Below are 16940 nucleotides of genomic sequence, written 5' to 3' on the forward strand. Positions count from 1 at the left end.
AGAAGCCGTGTATCGCATGGCCGTTAGATTAAATCAGTACTGCTAGGGAATACGTTGCAGCGGAAATTGTATATAGGACTGGTTGGAACGTAATAGATTTTATTCAAAGCGCTCAAAAGCATAGGTGGGGAAACGTGCTCCTTCAAGGTAGAACCAAATTTGATATGTCCGAAATGTGCAGTGGGAAAGAGAAATAGAAAAAAAGGAAAGGCAGGGAGGCTAACGAGACACGTCCGGTTTGCTAGCCTGCACTGGGGAAACCGGGATTAAAAGAGAGGCGATAGAGCACAGTTGCGCGCAAATTGAAGGCTCACAGGAAGTCTACACACGGTCGCCAAGACGTGTCGACTTCAGGTACTGTAAAAACGCTTTCGTCGCTTTCTGTGCCTACGACGAGTATGGCCATGATCCACGCATCTTCATTTCGCTGGGGATATCCGCGTTCCAATACTGAAATGTAAATGGCCTTTGTAAATGCCACCCCGAGCCAGAGGCGGCACAATACTGCCGCATAAGAGCGGGGAACTTTTGACGGCACTTGTATCTTTAAATATGGATCAAGTCTATGAAGAAGACACTTCAGGAGGTTGGGAGAAGACCAATATTTGTGTGCCATATCTTTAGCCAAGACATGAAGCTTTCTTGCAGCGTCGGTTGCGGATAAGGAAATTGGAACTGGTAGGGCTTCCAGATGGGCAGATTGGACGGCTTCCTCGGCAAGGTCATCACCAGCAAGCAATGCTGGTATGTCCAGTAGGCCACTGAAATATAATTTCACGTCCTTTCGCGAAGGCTTGATGGTGGTCTTCTCTTATCTCATATGCCAGCTGCTCAAGAGTTCTGTAATGTGGGTCAAAAAGCAGACTCTGGAGTGCTGCCTTAGAGTCGCGAAACATGACCAATTTCCGAGGTGTCTCTTGCAGCAAGTTCTGCCACCGTTGATGTCATTGTCATGTGTGACAGTTTGAATTCGCTGTAGTTTTCGTAGCCGGTATTGACAATGGCACCTGAAGAGCTGGTAGATGAGACCGAACCATCGGTATAGATGTGTATTCGGTCCCCGTAGGTCTCATTAATTAATAGTAGCGTTATCTCTTTCAGAGCCATGTTTGGGTGATTGGCCTTCTTTACTGCCGGAATACTTAAGCGCACCTGAGGCTGTTGCAGGCACCACAAGGGAAAATGAAGGTCTTGCTGCTGGGGTGTATCCGGACAGAAGACAATCTGGATTCGTGACGACAACATCATAAAACTTGGAGCGAGGTCTCTGCGAAGGCAAGAATGCCAAGTGATTATCGAGGACGCGGGAAAGATGACGAATTTGCGCCCTGAGAAAATCCACAGCGACGTATGTTTGGATGAGTTGATCTTTGGCGAGGACGATTGCTGCAGGTGTTCACGCGCAGTGAGCAAGCCCTAACGACGTGCGCAATGCTTCTCCCTGTAAGCTCTCCAACGAGCGAACATTTGAATTACACGTATTGGGCAGCAGTGGAAGGCTGCAGAGTAGATATCCTAGAAATAGATAGAGCTCCGAAAACTGAATCATGGAGCGTACGGATGTGCCCCATGTGTTCCTGCACATGAATCTTAGTACCTGGGCAATCGATGATAGTTCAGGTACGCGCAATTAGGGCTCCTGGAAATGTTTCGGTCCATTATAACAGCCTAGAATAGATGAGTCTTTCAATAGGTGATAGTGTATAGACTGGGTATGGAGTCATGTTTACGTGTGAATGCAATCAATGTATATTTCTCGGTGGATACAGACAAGCGTTGTGTTTGAAGGGATGCTGATGTCAGCATCCCTTCCTGAACGCTACTAACTGCAGAAGTATAAAGGGAAATGGTACCTGCATATATTGAGGTAGATTATTTTAGGTACAACTTCAGCTGGTACAATTTGTGTCACATTCAACAACGTGGGACTCAATACTCCTCCCTAAGGCACGCCGCAGTATTATTCAGGTGTGGGGCCAGCTTCTGCTTGAATAAACGACCGGCTTGTTAAGTATTCGGATAACCAAAGAAGCATGCTGCCGCCGATTTCAATAATCTTGGGGGAGTTGATGGCATCATGTGCAACGCTGCCATACGAACCTTTCACATCGAGAAAGCGCAACTGATATGGGCTGACGGCTTTTCTCTTGCACAAACCTTGTGAAGTCAATGAAGCTCTCAATTGAACAACCCCAACGGAAGCCTGCCACGGAAGCGGTCGAGATACCATTCAAGACGTGAAAGAACCATCCTTTCCATCACCTTTCCGATGAAGCACGCCAGAGCGATAGGTCGCTATGCCGCGAAGTCCAATGGGGATTTTTCCGGCTTTAGCAGTGGTACCAGCTCACTTAACTTCCGGTAAATTTACCTTTACGTCATGATTCGTTAAAGCTGTTCAGAAGTGTTCTTGCCTCTTGTCCAAGGTGCCCCAGAGCAGCATAGGTGACGCCATTGAGGCCTGAAGAGGATCGTTTAGAAACCGCCAGAGCAGCTTCAGGGTCTTCCATGGTAAAGGACACTCATTTCTGGTAGCCGAGCCGCAGGTAGGACACCTACATCACCATTGGTGTCGACAGGGTCACCAGTGACTCACATAGAATTACTCTGCCACATCAAGCTCAGTGCGGTCAAGATGGAGGGCCAAAGCTGCAAATAGGTGTCGTGGGTATGAACGAAGACCAGGCACTGTCCTACAGATCTGTGAAAGACGCTTGCGAGGGTCCAATGATTCTGAAAATGTCTTCCATCGCTCACACTCTAGTCTGCTTATGAGATGATGATGTTGATGATGATGAATTTGGTGTTTTGTGGCACAAGGGCCAAGTATGGCCAAAGTGCGCCAGGCCACAGTTAATGAGTTAACAATGAAGTAATGAATTATGTAGTTGGTTGTGACATGGCTGTAAAGGGGCCTAAAAACAGTGGCTTTAAAGTCCGTAAAACGCATATGTAATAAAATTATGGAAATGACCAATGAATGTACTGTAAAAAAAGAAATGCATTGAGAAGGGGGGATAAAATGAACTGCAATATGTCGTTTGCGATTTTTTTAAAGCACTACTGCATTTCCAAGGCCCTTGTAACGCAAAGGCATGGAAGCATGAGCGTTACAAAGCGATCCAATCGCAGCAGCAGCCTCTTGAAAAAGGATGCGCTACGAATGTCTACCTTCTATTTCCCAGGAACCCAGCATACTATCACATGTTTATTGGATGAATAAATAGTGCACAATAATGAATAAAGCTCAATAAACACTGGATTCTTGTGCTTTTTTAAAGACAGTAACGCTTTTACAACACTTAAGGAATCTGAATATTATTGTCTTTTGTAGTTTGGATTCCTTGATGTGTTTTACTGCAGACAGTACTGCATAGGCTGTAAAAATACTTGTCTGAGGGTGCAGACTTCCGGACGCAGAGAAGGAAGGACCCAAACCTGCGTAAGATACGCCGGCATGTGACTTTGCCACATCCGTGTAAAATTCAGGGCAACAATTCTTTGAATTTCTAAAAAGTGCATGTGAATGTGTGTGTCTGTGGAGCATGTTTTGGAACCTCGATAAAAGATGTATCACATTCTACCACCCGCCACTGCCACCGATGTAGTAGCTTTGCTGGTGGCATTAGGCGATGTTCGAGCAATGGGACCCCCATATCACTACTTAGCTTTCTGACACGCAGTGAAAAGGGCTCTCTTGCTGTATGTCGATTGCGAAACAGTGTGGCGGATGTGGTATTGTTTATGGTCGTGTAACAGGTGTTCAGGGTTCGAATGCACTTTCAGAAAATAAGTGAAACTAGAGTTTGACCTCTGCAAGTTAAAAGACCATTCATTCGATTCCACGTAGAGACTTTGTACAGGAATTGTCCCGAAGGCGCCTGTAGCCAATCGGATGCCTTAATGATGAATCGGATCCAGCATTCTTAACGCGGTTGGCACAGCAGAGTGATACACGATGGCACCATAATATAAGCGTGATCGTACTAGGCTCTTGTACAGGTTCAACAAGCACTTTCTGTCGCTGCCCTATGTTGTGTGTGATAGTATTTTGAGAATGTTCATTGTTTATGGGCATTTAACTTTGAGATACCTAATGTGGGGAAGGAAGGATAGTTTGGTGTCAAGTATCACACTTAAAAACTTGTGCTCTGCTTAGAGGTACGCGTTGGCCAAGGAGTTCGATAGTGGGCTCTGGCACGAGGCCTCTTTTTCTTCTAAAGAGGACACAGGAGCTTTTCTGGGGATTTAACTTAAATCTATTTTTGTTAGCCCATTTGGACACTTTGATTAGGCAAAGGTGCGCATTTCGTTCGCAGACGGCGAGGTTACACGACTTAAATCCGATTTGCACATCATCGACATATGCAGAACGAAAAATACTTTGCTGAATATATGAACACCAGGAGTTCATTTTTATAATAAACAGGGTACAACTGATTACACCAGCCTGCGGCACCCCGGTTTCCTGGATAAATGACCTGGACAAAGCATCACCAATTCGAACACGGAATGTGCGATTTGTTAAGTAACTTTCAATGACGTCTAACATGTTCCCCCGGATACCCATTCCTGTCAGATCCCGCAGAATTCCGTAGCGCCACGTGGAGGCGTATGCTTTTTCCATGTCGAAGAACACCGACAAGAAGTACCGTTGGTGCGCAAATGCGTCACGAATGTTAGCCTCGACGCGTACGAGGTGGTCTGTTGTCGACCGCCCTTCCCTGAAACCACACTGATGTGTGGTCGAGCAACTTTTTGGATTCAAGAAAGTGCAACAGACGGCGATTGATCATCTTTTCGAACAGCTTACATAGGCAGCTGATCAGTGCTATTGGGCGGTAACTTGATACCAAGGATGGGTCTTTGCCCTGCTTCAAAATTGGGACAACGATAGCTTCCTTCCACCTAGCTGGAAGGTATCCGGCGGCCCAAATAGTGTTGAAAAGTGCGAGGAGCGTAATTTGTGTGTCTGTGTGTAGGTACTTGAGCTTGCCGTACATGATCCTGTCAGCTCCCGGCGCGGAGCTTTTGCATGCGTTCAAAGCAGCTTTCAGTTCAGCGATGTTGAAGAGACTGTTGTATAGTTCGTTTTGTCTGCATCCGCGGTCAAGTGCCTTATGTTCTATTTCTTTGTAATTGATGAAAGATTGAGAATAATGCACAGAACTAGACATACGTTCGAAGTATTCCCCCAAGTGCATCAGCTTGGTCTTCTAGGCTATTCCCTTCGTCATTTACCAGGGGTAATGAATGGCTTTGTTGCCCCTTAAGACTTCGTATCCCGTTCCATACTTTTGCCTCTTGGGTATAGGAATTAATGCCTGAAAGGAACCTTTCCCAGCTTACCCTCTTGACTTGCCGTCGCGTTCGCCTTCCCTGTAATTTAATGTGTTTGAACTTTATCAGGTTTTCAGCTGTTGGCGATCGACGGAGCATGCCCCATGCTTTATTTAGTTTTTTGCGTGCCTGCTTGCAGTCTTCATTCGACCAAGGCACTCGTCTTTTGAACGAGCTGCCACTTGTTTGTGGAATGCATTTATCTGCTGCGTCAATAATAAAAGCGGTAAAATACGCTACTGTGTCGTCTATACTAAATTCACTGATAAAATCACGTGATATAAATGTCAATTTTTTAAAAAGTTTCCAATCGGCGGACGCTAGTTTCCACCTATGGACATGCGGAGGGGAGTTATGTTGGATTACTAAGTTTAGGGTGACTGGAAAGTGGTCACTTCCGAATGGGTGTTTGATTACACTCCATTCTAAGTCGGAAAAAAGGGAAGCAGTACCAATCGCCAAGTCTATTGATGAGTATGAATTGTGATGGAGGTTATAATAGGTTGGCTCCTTTTTATTGAAGAGGCATGCACCGGAGTTCACGAGGAAGTTTTCTGTGAATCTCCCTTTCGCGTCGCATCGTGAGTCTGCCCACATCGTGTTATGAACGTTAAAATCTCCCACGAGTATGTAGGGTTCGGGAAGCTGATCAATGAGGTTATGGAAGTCTGTTTTCTCGAGATGGGGATTCAGGGGCATATAAATGGAGCATACGGTTACCAACTTACTGAAAAGTGCCCGAACTGACACTGCCTCAAGGGGCGTTTGAAGGGCGACATATTGACAAGCTACAGACTTGTCGGCAACTATTGCTACACCGCCAAACGAGGCGTTCGCCACGTCATGGTCTTTACGGTAGATGGTGTAATGACAAAGAAAGTTTGTATTTGTGGGGTTCAGATGTGTCTCTTGAACACACAGCAACTTTGGATTATGTTTATGTAGGAGCTCTCTAATGTCGTCGAGGTTACGAAGAAGTCCTCTAACATTCCACTGTAGTATTTGTGTATCCATAATGCATGTTTTGTGCTGTGTGTTTAGGAGAGGAAAGTTATGTTAGCCCACAGGGCCCTTTCCAGGCCCCGTGATGCTGGGTTTGTCTTTCTAGGCGCGCTCCTGAGAGCTGCCCCGGTCCTTCGGCGTCTGAGACGCCGATACACTTGGTAATGCATCCATTGCCTCCGCCGAGGCGCTGGATGCCCTCTCGCGATGTAAGCTCGCGGGTGATTCGGGCTTCTCTGCACGAGCGGAGGCCCTAGAAGTCCTAGATGCCCCAGGCCCGGAGGGCTGCTGGCTGTTCTTGCTGGGTGGCGGAACAGCACTAGCTGATCCCGCAGTGGGGGCGGGTGGCGCTACCGCCGGTCCACTCTGCGTGGCCCTAACGGTCGCCGAGAACCGTTGTGGCACTGCCCCCTGTCGTGCCACTTCGGAGAATGTCGGTCCCTGTACAATAGAGAGGCGTTTGCGCGCTTCTTTGAACAAAATGTTTTCTTTGCCTTTTAGAATGATGAGTTCTTTTTCTTTCTTCCATGAAGGACAGGAGCGAGAATAAGCAGGGTGTTCACCGTCGCAGTTTGCACAGTGGAGTGGGTCGTTGCAGTTGTCCGCGGGGTGGTCATGCGACGCGCACTTTGCACAGATGGTACGGCCTCGACAGCTGTGAGAGCCGTGACCGAATCTTTGGCACTTCAAACAGCGTCATGGGTTTGCTATGTACGGTCCGACATTGATATTCATGTAGCCTGTTTCGATCTGTTCAGGGAGTGTTCTAGTGCAAAACGTGAGAATGAGGTCTTTCGTCGGAATTTCTTGGTCGTCGCGTCGGCTCTTAATTCGCTGCACATTCGTGACATGTTCCTTCCAGCCCTCCAGGAGCTCTGTATCAGTCAATTCTAGGAGGTCTTGTTCTGAAACTACACCTCGTGTGCTGTTGAGGGAACGATGTGGGGTTACCGAAATTTGGATGTCACCAAATGAAGCGAGATTTGTCAGCTTCTCATATTGTACTTTGTCACGAACTTCCAGGAGAAGGTCGCCACTGGTCATTTCTGCGATTTTGTATCCGGGCCCCAGGGTGTCGGTGAGGCACTTCGCGACAATAAAGGGAGATAGCATTCTTACAGTCTTTTGGGGAACTTCAGTATGGATCACATGGAACCGTGCAAAGATTTCCTTGCTCTTGGCAAAAAAAGGTGAAAGATTCATCGGTGCGCCCTCTTGATTAGAGGCAGGCAGTTTTGGGAATGAGCTTAAAGCCATAAAAGTATATAAATTTCGGCAGCTGTGCCAGCCGCCCACCACGGAGCCCAACAAGGGGACGCGGCAAGGTTCTGTATATACAAGGCCTGCCAGCGCCAGCAGTACACAGCCACTATAACCTAATGTATATACCCAAGACTGGATATGTTACACATGGTTAACCCTTACCGCCTCGAAATTCGGAAGTAAGAAGAAGTGAAAAGAGGACAGGAAAGATGAAAAGGTGAGAGTCAAAGACGAAGATTGGAGAGGACAGGAAAAGGCGGCTGCCAATTTCCTCCAGGTCGGTCAGTCTGGAGGTGCCGTCTATGTGAAGCAGAGGCCAAGGAGGTGTGTTGCCTCCGCCGAGGGGTCGTCAAGGTCCGAACACCCGGCATCGGCTCAACCACCGGGATCCCCTTTCCCCAGACACGGCTAAGCCGCGCATGGCTACACGCGAGAGGGTCCAACCCTCATGTGCTCGGGTACATGGTGGCGCAAGACACCAAACGCCTGTTTACGCAGACGCCCCTGCGGGGGTCTGTGTGACGCTGAACTTTCTTCGGAAGGCGCCGTGCATCTCAGATCATAAATCGATTTATTGCGTCTCTATCGTCGTCCTGCACGCCGTGGAATCGCACGAAGTCTCTCAAGCTCAATGTCGAAATCCGTTCGGTTTGACGACAGCGACAATGAACACTTCGCAGCATTCATTGCTTCTGCGAAATCTCCCTGACATGCGTCTTCCGTAATCGACGTAAACATAGCTCAGTCAGTACTCGTCAAGACACCACGAGAGAAAGAGCGAGTGAGTCCGTTAATCATTAAGTGGGAATGTGATCATTCCCATAAATCTCGATGTCGCAAAAACATTCAACATGTGATGTGAAGCTCCGTGACACCAAAGTGAAGTCCAGGCAGCTGCTACACATAGGACCCCGCTGATACGTCGGGCTACCATCGTTCATGATGCAGAGGTCATAATCAGAGGCAAGCGATGCAACATTCCTCCCCCTGGAGCTTATGTTGGTGCTTCCCCAAAACAAGTTGTGCGTATTGAAGTCCCAAGTGATGAACCTGGGGTCATCGTTTCCTTTATTATGTATTTAAATCTTTCAGAGTCAAACCGCCTTGACGGGGAGTTGTAACAGCCAATAAGAGTAAAAAAAAGCACTTTGTGCTATCTGACGCGAAGGCATACGTTTTGGTTGTGATCATGAGGCTCTACAACATGGTAGGTCAAGTCCATGCGGATGTAAATGAGCACGTTACTCCGTTCCTCGCATATGGAAGAAGCAAAAACTTCGTAACCAGTTCACCGCCAGTAAGTGTCATGGCCTGTAATGCGGTGACACATTTGGATCACAAATAAGTATAGGACACCGATTCTTCAAGCAAACTGGCACAAGCGTCAGATGCGAGCCTTCAAGCCTCTGGCATTCGGTTGAAAATCGTCGCACTTCTTATTTCAGAGCGAAAAGAAAGTAGCGTGTGCTCATAGGAGGCTTGCAAGTGCTGGATTCAGTGCATCCAGTACTTGCAATACGCGTTGAGTTGTTGGAGTCTGCAGCTTGCTGAGTAGAACGCGAATCGTATTCATTAGTGATCGCACCATTATAACCACTTGCCGATCCTGTTCAGTCAATTCGCCAGCAGCCCGCGGTGGTCTACTTCCAATGGCGTGCCCGCGATTCTGCTGGTGTTGCCGTTTTAGCAACGCAGGCCAGGCGCCGATGTCCATATTCTTCCCAGTGTTCTTGTCCTTTGTAGACATTACCGATATGCATGGCTTGGGTGGTAGTGGAGGAAGTGACTGCGGATGTGGCACACTCATTTCATTTATTATCACCGTGAAGGCCCGAAGGCATTACACAAGGGGGGGGGAGCAATACAAACATGTGTAAAAGTGGTTACGTACAAAACAACAAAAAGAAACATGGCTGATTTTGTATGACTTTAAACAATCAAACAATAATTACGAATTTAAATAAGCAACGCGGCAATACGTTCGTGAACAAAACAAAAAAATATGTACTAGGTGGAAGGGCTGACAAGGGTAGACTATTACGAGTGTTTTGTGATGGGTTCATGAACGATGTACACTGGGAACAGAAAGTTATTCAAAGTGATTTGTTAGGTATTCACGAAATTTTTTGCGGTCAGTACAGGTAACGAAGTGGTCAGGGAGCGCATTCCAATAAACGCTTGCATCAGGAAAGAAGGAAGTGGTCATGGCGGATGAGCGGCTTGGTAAACGTGCTAAGGCAGAGCTGTGACTTATGCGAGATGAAGTTCGCAATGGTGGTTTAAGAAGGTGATGCCTTGAGCATGGATTGTAATAGAAGGAGTGCAGCAAACAAAGATGAGATATGATGCGGCGTGACTTCAGTGTTGGCAGACCTATTGCTTGCTTCAAGGAAGTGACACTAGTGTACCGTGAATAATGTGAAGTGATGAAGCGGGTGGCTCGGATTTGAACGGATTCCAATGATACGGCTAGGTAATCTTGAGATGGCTGCCAAACAGCGGAAGCAAATTCGAGTTGTGGACGGACAAATGTCACGTACGCCAGCTTCTTTACTTCCGGGGATGCCTTTTTTAAATTCCTTTGTAGATACCCGAGTGAACGCACAGCTTTGCGACGTATTGTTTGGATATGTGTTATCCAAGAGAGTGATGACGTCAAAATAAGACCCAGGTACTTGTAGGATGAAGTGGCGCCGATGTTTACCGAGCTAATGTGATAAGTGGACTGAAAGGGAGTGCGCTTTCGGGTAAAACACATCGATTTGCATTTTGATAAGTTGAGAGGCATTTGCCATTTTTTCGCACCATGACGAGATGGCATCGAGGTCACGCTGCAGGTAAAGAACACCGTCAGAGGAGTTAACGGTGTTGTAAACTACGCAGTCGTCTGCGAAAAGTCGTAGTTTACAATTTATGCTAGTACGCAAGTCGTTCACATAGATTAGGAATAATAAAGGCGACAGACAGGCACCCTGGGGGACGCCCGAAGACACATCGGTAAGAGGTGAGCGGTGATTGTTGTGGAAGTGTATTGTGTGCGCCCGGATAGGAATTGTTCAATCCATCTGAGTAAGTTATTGCAGATTCCAAGTCCAGATAGTTTGTGCAGTAAGAGCTTGTGAGGCACCTTATCAAAAGCTTTTGAATAATCTAAGAAAACAGCGTCGATCTGCAGGTTCCTGTCCATGATAAGCAGAATGTCGTGGGTGGATTCGGCGAGTTGGGAATCACACGATAAGTGCTTTCGGAAACCATGCTGAAATGTGTAGAAAAAAATTAATTGCCTCAAGGTGTTTCATTAGGCTTGAGGCTATGATGCGTTCAAGTAATTTTGAGGGGATGCTTGTAAGGGAGATTGGGCGGTAATTGGCAAGGTTCGAGCGGTCACCTCATTTAAAGATAGGCAAGATATTAGCTTTCTTCCAGTCACCGGGAACGGTCCCAGTTTCTAGCGATTGGTCGAATAATAAGCAAAGTATTTGAACTGATACATGAGAGGTGTTCTTCAGAAGTTTACTACTTATACCATCACAGCCAGCAGAAGATGATGGTTTAAGACTATTGATTAGGTTAAATATGCCCTCCGCGTAAATTTCTAGGTCTGGCATAGCCTGCACTGTAGCAGTGAGTGTGGGCAGGTCAGGATCATGAATGGGAGCAGTAAATACAGAAGAAAAGTAGTTATTTAGGGCGGTTACACATTCATCATTAGGAATAGGTTCACCATCGAGGTCAACGAGTTCGATGGTGTTAGATCTGTCTTTCGTGGAGAGCATGCGCCAAAACTTATTTGGATTTGATTGGAGAATGGACAGTAGATCGTGACTGTTAAATTTATCTTTGGCTTGACTGACCTCCTGAATACAGTTTTACGCACGCGCGATACCTTTCCCACGCTGCAGTGTTATTACTTTGATTAGCTTTTCTGTAGAGATGTTTTTTTTTAGTTTGAGAAGAGATTTTACACGTTTAGTGAACCAAGGGTTATTATAATCAGATTTTGCTACAATAGTGGGTATGTACTTATCCTTTAGGTTTAACATTGTGTTTCTGAATAGCTCCCAGTTGGAGTTGACTGGGCGTGACAAGAAAGTGGTCTGAAAATTCTGCAAATATAACTAGTCCACTGTTTATAGCCTCATAGTTACCTCTCCAGTAGTCAGAGATTAGTTTTTGGGTAGATGATTTCTTACTAAGAGGGAGACGAATAACAACGTGCAGGAGACAATGATCGCTGAAGCCAGGAATCACGGTAATGGCGGAAATCTCGTCCGGGTGACTTGTAAGAAGTCGAATATGTTAATGCCTCTGGTGGGACATGCTATCACCTGCTGGAGTTTGAAATCTTCTGTTACTTCAACAAATTGTTTCGCTTCAGTGGAAATGGTCCCGCTTGATACAGACAGCGTACGCCAGTTAATCTGGGGGTAATTAAAATCTCGGAAAAGAAAAAGTGTGTATTCGGCAGCTTGTGTTTTATGTTTGCTAAGGATTGGGACAGTAGATCAATGAACGCTTGCTGTTTATCAGGTGGTCTGTAACAAATGCCAAAAACGGTTTTTATCGTATTGTTATAGACACATACCCATGAAAGTTCAAGGTTACCGTGGTGACATATTAGATAATGTCTCCCTAACAGCGATAAGAACGCCTCTTCCCTTCGGCCTTGTCTATCGTTACGGTATAATGTGAAGTTTGTGTTAGACGGAAAAACTTCGTTATCGTCAATGTCCGAGCTCAGCCACGTTTCTGTTAGCAAGATGATATCGGATTCTGTGTCGCTAATATAGCTGTGTAACTGATCTCGCTTTGGTACTACGATTCGTATGTTAGTGAATGCTATGTTGAAATTGAAAAACGTAGGCAGCCTTTTGGGAGCGGAACTTCATAAGTTAGTATTCTTGAGGCATCATTTGGTCGGGACCGTGGGTGTACTTACAGAATTTTTGGTTCGTGCGTACGCATGCCGCATTGGTGGTGTGCATTCCTTCAACTTTAGAAGACGTGATGTCATAGAAAAAACGCTTATTACCGATATGAAGTTTATCGAAACTGAGTTTGAATGCACATTTCTGAGTTCGGGCGAACTGTAATAGTTTAGATCTAGACGCACGCGTGGTAGCCTCGAAGTCTTCTCTGATGGCGTAGCTGGTATCTTAATTTTCGTCCATGAGACAGAATGTTGTCTTTAGTCTTAAAATGGGTGAATTTCACAATGATAGGCCGCTTCTTTGATTCACAAAATTTACCCATTCGGTGCGCTCACTCAATGGAGTTGGGTTCTAACTTAATGTTTAGATTATCTGCGCACAATGCCAGTATTTTATCTTCGGACTCCTTCCATGACTCACTGACACAGTCATCTAATCCTAAGAATAGTAGGTTACCATCACCGACGCAGCTTTCCTTGAACAACGTCTGCGACGGGAGCGTCGCTTCCCGATTTTAGCGGCGGCTTTTCATGTGAGAAATGATCCCTTGCCATCTCTATTAAGATGGTTATTTCCTTCTTAACATTTGGGCAGTCGTTCTATGAAGCCTCGTGAGATCCGTCGCCGTTTTTAAATTTCATGACAGTGGCGGCACATTTATCCATCGCGTGTGGCTCAGCATAGCGGGGTCACACTGTTTCGTTTTCACGGACGCGGCTGGCGTGTCCTATTTTCATGCAGGTGCGGCACTGCAGAGACTTCGGAATGAAAGGTCGGACATGATGACGAAAGTTTTCTACCTCAACGTGCGATGGGAGCCAGTTTACCTTGAAAACAGTCTTTACACAACGTGAGTTGCGTGGCGGTAGACATCAACAATGACGTCACGATCACTCGCTGATTTCACCAGAATCGGCAAGTCATTGTTGAGGATTCCCAAACATACGTCGTATATGACACCGGGGGTGACTTAAGAGCACAGCAAGATGGGAGAGCGCACCTGCATGCCATCAAGGTATGTTACTTTGCTCAGGGCGCTAAGAGCACCCGCATGCAAAACTTCAACCGCCAGAACATTTTTGCGGGTGTTCACTATTGTCCGTGATTTCGTTTGGCAACCCGGTCTCCAGCTGCAACGAGACCAATTGCCTACTAAGCCGTTTCACGTTACTGTTGGGTATCACAGGCATAAACAAGATGGTGTTGGCGTTGGGGTTCCACGTGGGCTCAACAGTTTGCGTACTGGAGGACGAAGATGGCCTGGTGTTCCTTCTCTTCTCTTTGCGGCACCGCACAAGTTCGAAGCCATCGTCATCGGAAGGGTCCTCGCTACTGAGCGAGTAGACATAGGGTCGCTGTCAGTCTGTAGTCCGATCCACTTCTTGGAGGAGGGCGTCGCTGACGACACCGGTTCGGCAGACGCCCTGGGCGGTCCACTTCCATCGCCACCGGACAAGGCACAACTGAGATATATTGGACATTTCATAGAAATTGCCAGATGTAGAAAAACTAACACTCCGCCAAGAGACACTTCGTCGCGGTCCGTGCTGTGGGAAAGTCCATGGAAGTATCAATAAGCTAAATACATCTACCAAGACGAGAGAAATCTTGATTTCGGATGCCGATAAGAAGTATTGAAAAGCAGCGCATGGAATGCATTTCACTTCTTTTTATCTGAACTAAAGTAGCTACCACATGAAATGTATCTGGCGTCACAAAGCTCGTTAAAGTCGGCACGTTGAAAAAAGGCATCTTGACTTCAATGACCAAGCTAGAACATGCCGATCTTGTGCGTGCTCCATGGAACCAATATTTTTAGTTGCCAGACAAATCACGAATAGCGAGCAAAGAAGAACCGTCCGAAATAGAGACGCCTGAACTCGTGCCCGAGTGTCGTGGCATGCCGGAACGACGAACTCAGACGCAGTCAACACCGCCAGAATACCACTCCACTGCGTCAAATGCTTAGAGTAGAGCGAGAAAAACGCCCATGCGAATAAACAGGCTTAGGTACAAGCAGCAACAAAGCTGTGTAAGCGCTACTGGTGTTGTATTGATGTTCACTGTTGTGGAGGGCGGCCTTAAGGCTAGTGCTGGCCGGGCGCACGAGAGCGTTAAAGGAGATTATTATTGGGCGTTCGAAATAACGCTATGTGACTCAGACAGGTTCTTCTCGATGACGTGGTTAGAATCATGGGACGTCGTTTACTTAAGTGCAACAATAAAATAGAATACAACGAATAAAGCTCTCGCAAGATTCTGCTAAAGTGCGGGTAGAGGAACGCTAGTAACCGCCACTTAGCAGTACACAAACCAGGATTGTTCCAATGAACAGTTTGCGCAACACTAGGGCCGCGCAAGAAAGAACCAAATATACAGCTATAAAATATTTCATCCGCGATGTGTAGCCATGGGCAGACCGCAGTATACAAAGAATGCCAAGGTTATTGGTCATTCGACGTTTTTCACACGCTCGTCTAGCAGATTCTCGCATAACACGAGGTAAGCAGTTAGGGCGATGAATTCGGAACACATAGCTCAGCTGTTCTGTGAACTTGAGCCTACACTCAGCGTAGCTACAGGCTGGATTGTGCGAAGCATCGATCGGCGCCGATTTATTTGCCTATAGAAGCTCGAACATAACCTGTGGTGTCATTTTATATTCATACATGGCTTTCACTGACGTGAACCCGTAAGTTGTCACGAGGAAACAGTTACGTCGATGTTGCAGCTCATTACCGTATCCTGGTATTATTAGAATCCACTAAGCGTCATCGAAGGCCGGAAGTAAAAGAATTTACGCAAGCGCAACGTTTTTCTACACGAAGAACAAGATAACTTTCCAATAAGGTGTTAGAACCTGCAACGAATCAATATTCTGTTCGTCCTTCGCTTGACACTTGCGGTTGTCTAGTACGCGTGTTTTTATTGCTGCTCAAGTCCAACCCGAGGCAACTTAATAGTAAAAGAATGGGCATTATTTACTCTGAATATTGCTACATTGCGGTTGCTTCGTTTGGCAAATGGTCATGAAAGCCAGGCGTACCTTTAGAGATGTGGAATGCCCCGCTTCGCTGCGACGTGGCTCCGTAAATGTCCGAACAGAGCGCGTGCACTCCGAGGGTCTTGTAATGGCCTGTGTTGCTACAAGACTAAGGCACGACTACTGCCGGTAACAGAGAAAAACAGCGTAGAACACAGTGGGCGTAGTCCCTGACGTCACCAGAGAATGCAGATAAGCAGACGTCACAACCCACAGCGCATGTAGCGATATCATATCCTGAGGCTGTGCGAAAACTAGGCAAGTGTATCGAACATTGCGATAGTGCTGTGCATTTATTGGAATTATCATTCTTAGTATACGCCAGGAATCTTCCAGTTGACGTGTCCTTGTCTGTTTATTCGCTTTCCCTGACTGTCAAGTAACAAAAACTCCATTATAGCTTTTTCTGCTCCGCTTGAACTCTAACTTGATCCACAACACTTCCTTAAGCACAGCAACCCGATGCTTTAGCACGTTGTGCAGAAATACTCGGGGATGACGCATTAATGGCACCTTCCCTTATCGATTGGCTGCGACAACATTCCAGGGGTGCATGTCCGACTGATAAAAGGGAGAACGGCTGCACTTGTAACTGACAGTGAATAAAAATTTTGCGCCTTAGATAGACGCGTATGTAATCGAGCAGTTGTTCATTTGAAGTCAGATAAGTCGAACCCTAATTCAACAGTGTCCGTGAAAAGAACCAAGTTATGGTTGAGAGGCCGCGGTTAGTGATAGTTTCTATGTAGGGCCCGAAAGTGCAGACGGTGTGATCACTGGTAGCTTGGAAGCACATGCGTGTAATAATGCCAATAACTTCATTAAGCCTCCTTCAAATGCAACCACTTTTGGCCCAAAAGCGGTGCGACGGCCGTAGCGGGAGCAAACTATCTTGTGCAAAACTTGTTTTTCCAGCGGCGTGCTGTCGTACTACAGAAAAGAGCACCTTTAAACACAATAGCGTTAAGGGTCCCGTGTCGCTAAAGATCGGTTGTCTGCGCCGACCATCGTTTTGCAAACAGAGGTTTTGCAAAATGCAATTTTGTGTTTTCGTCACAATGACGAAACGTGACGTGGAGCTGCAAATTTTATCGACTAATAGTTCTTTCTGCTCCTTGGTACCTATATTGCGACTTTTGCTCTTTAAAAATAAAGTGGACGGTAGCGTGCAGAAGCCTGTCCAATGCATCCGCAATTTCGCGATTATGTGTTGGCACTCGAAGATAGCCGGCATGTCAGCCTGTTGATTGGCTGAAGGAATATCCCGTAAAGAGCGTCACAGGAAGGGCCGCTTCGTAAACGTCAATTTGACGTTGTGTGACGTTGCGCTGGGCCGCCATTGCAGATATTTTCCGCCATAA

General features: G+C 46.4%; 1 protein-coding gene across 1 annotated transcript in view; it reads right to left on the reverse strand.

The window, feature by feature from the left end:
• The window catches only part of LOC125941055 (uncharacterized), an 82833-nt gene extending 66854 nt beyond the window's left edge, over positions 1 to 15979 (reverse strand). Inside the window, exon 1 of the mRNA XM_049657975.1 lies at positions 15583 to 15979. The gene's annotated coding sequence lies outside the window, so the exon portion shown is untranslated. The remainder of the gene's footprint in view (positions 1 to 15582) is intronic.
• Between the last annotated feature and the right edge of the window lie 961 nt (positions 15980 to 16940).

This window comes from Dermacentor silvarum, chromosome 10 (genome assembly GCF_013339745.2).
Source record: "Dermacentor silvarum isolate Dsil-2018 chromosome 10, BIME_Dsil_1.4, whole genome shotgun sequence".
NCBI lineage: Eukaryota > Metazoa > Arthropoda > Arachnida > Ixodida > Ixodidae > Dermacentor > Dermacentor silvarum.